This window comes from Elephantulus edwardii, unplaced genomic scaffold (assembly GCF_000299155.1).
Source record: "Elephantulus edwardii isolate Elephantulus edwardi_28Jun2011 unplaced genomic scaffold, EleEdw1.0 scaffold00239, whole genome shotgun sequence".
Lineage (NCBI taxonomy): Eukaryota > Metazoa > Chordata > Mammalia > Macroscelidea > Macroscelididae > Elephantulus > Elephantulus edwardii.
The window spans coordinates 3,149,796-3,152,382 of NW_006399989.1; the positions used below are offsets into that span (position 1 = coordinate 3,149,796).

The 2,587-nt window shown below is 39.5% G+C and overlaps 1 pseudogene; it reads left to right on the forward strand.

Moving 5' to 3' along the window:
* The window catches only part of LOC102848218, a 48,378-nt pseudogene that overhangs the window by 1,401 nt on the left and 44,390 nt on the right, over nt 1-2,587 (forward strand).

Consider the following 2,587-nt stretch of genomic DNA (forward strand, 5'->3'; position numbering starts at 1 on the left):
AAAAAAAGAATCTGCTTGGCAGAAAACAACTCAAGAAAGTAGGATGTTTAAAAGTGAGCCATACTGCAGCCATTTTAAGCAAGTGGCCATTTCATGCCAGGTTCAAATGTGCAGATGTTTGGAAAGGAGCAAAAACAAGTTTAACCATTCCTTGAACCCCAAGGCCAAGCAGGGATGTGCAGAATGGTATGACCCTCCCTAAAGACTCTGTTCTCATGGCCTTGCTTGCTAATTGGAAGCCTTGCTTGCAGGTGGCAGGGATATCAATACAAGCATGTTGTTGGCCTTGAGGCTGAGCTGTTTTTCTGTTCTCTGAAAAAGAATATAACTCAGAATTTTTGAAATAAACTTTGCTACTAACTATCAGTCTTAGCCTCTCTGTGTTCTTCATCCTCGGCTCTCCCCTTCCCTCGGCTGGCCCATGGCACACTGCCAGTGAGTGAAAAGGGGACCACCACCACTAAGTGGAGGGCCGCTTCCTAAAAGATCAGCCCCTTCAGGACCAGTTCGAAGCAGCATTGGAATGCATGGAAGAGCACCTGTATCACGTGGAAGAGACAGTTATGGAAGTCCACCAAGAAGGGAACCCTTACCTTCAAGTAGAGATGTTTATTTGTCCCCAAGAGACTATGGATATTCTACTAAAGATAGTTATTCAAGCAGGGATACAAGAGAGTATGCACCACCACCAAGAGAGTATACATATCGTGATTATGGTCATTCCAGTTCACGCGATGACTATCCATCTAGAGGCTATAGTGATAGAGATGGCTATGGTCGTGATTGCAATTATTCAGATCATCCAGGTGGAGGCTCCTACAGAGATTCCTATGAGAGTTATGGTAACTCACATAGTGCTCCACCTACATGAGGGCCCCTGCCATCTTATGGTGGAAGCAGTCGCTGTGATGATTACAGCAGATCACGAGATGGATATGGTGGAAGTCGAGACAGTTACTAAAGCAGCCGAAGTGATCTCTACTCAAGTGGCAGTGATCGGGTTGGCAGACAAGAAAGAGGGCTTCCTCCTTTATGGAAAGGGGGTAAACTCCTCCATGTGATTCCTACAGCAGTTCAAGCCACGGAGCAGCAAGAGGTGGTGACCGCGGAGGAAGCCGATCTGATAGAGGGGGAGGCAGAAGCAGATACTACAACCAAAGAAAACTTTGGACCAAAATCCTTGTTCAATGAAACAAACAACGTGGAACCTTTTCTGTCATAACTACCCAAGAACTATTAAAAGGAAAAAATTGTGTTACTTTTAAAAATTTCCTGTTAAATTCTCCTCCATAATTTTCATGTTCTTGTGAGGAAAAGCAGTAAACATGTTTCATTTTATTTGCTTTTATGACGTTGCTTTCAATAAGCAAATGTTAAATGTGTTAAGACTTGACTTGTATACTAGTGTTGTAATTCTCTTTAACTGTTCCTGAAGGCCACTTTCTATTTGATTAATCCCAGTAGATGAGGCAAGCAATACTAAGATTTTTCGCAGACATCTAGCCATCTAAAATGGACAGATGAATCATTCTGCCTATATAAACAAGTTAGATGGATAATAATATAGAAGGGTGGTTGGGTTTGCTACTCTTTAAGATTTCAGGGTGTCTTCAGACTGAAATCTCAGTGTTCTCAGTGTGAAAAACCTGAGAACAGATGCTTACTTAAGGAAAGTGCTATTCACCCAAAGAAGCACATGGATAATGCTGGCCATATATTGCCTTTTTGACATTTCCTTGGGAATCTGCAAGAGCCTCCCCTTTCCCTTCTCCCAATAAGACCATTTACGTGTGTGTTAAACAACTACAGAATAAATAAAAAAGTTTGACTAAAACCAACCATGAAAAAAAAGAGATATTTTCAATTAGCTTTGTAACGGATAACATAATTTTTATTCATATTGGCTACAGATTGCAGAGAAAAATCTTTGAATTATTTAAACCAAAAGCAGCAGTTACAGTTAGAAAGAAATGGAGAAAAAGGAACGTAAATGGAACCGAATGTGAATGTAGCATCTTTAAAGAATAATAAATTAGTTAGAAACAGCATCCAGATAGCAGTTCCTACGATGTCACCATATAATTATAACTCATCAGCGTACGTCTTGCACATTCCAAAATAACCTGTAACATTACCCTCATTCTTCCAAATTAGGGCTGGTGGAGATGACAGCAAGCCTCACTAAATGGTTCCTTCCTAAAAAGAGTAGCTATCGACCTTGAATGGTGAATATTTTCCATAAATATTTCAGAGAGAAAGAAATCAGAACTCATATTCCAAAAATTCAAATTACCCTTCATCTATTTTTCAGAGATTCTTAAAATGTTTTAGAGATTAAAATTATTTTACCTTTGAATTTCAAATAAAGAATAAGCCCATTTAAAAAAATGCTGAGCGAGTTCAGCCTTTCTGATTTTCTGACTCCAACTTCTTGCACATTTCATTGTAACATTTTACTTTGTCATCCCTCATTGCCTTTTGAAATCTTCAATTCAGCTCTTTAGTATCTTGAATTCTTCCTTCTGCTTTGGCTTCTCTGCACTCCAGTGCAATATTCAGAGTCTCTTCTGACATCCATTTTGGTCTT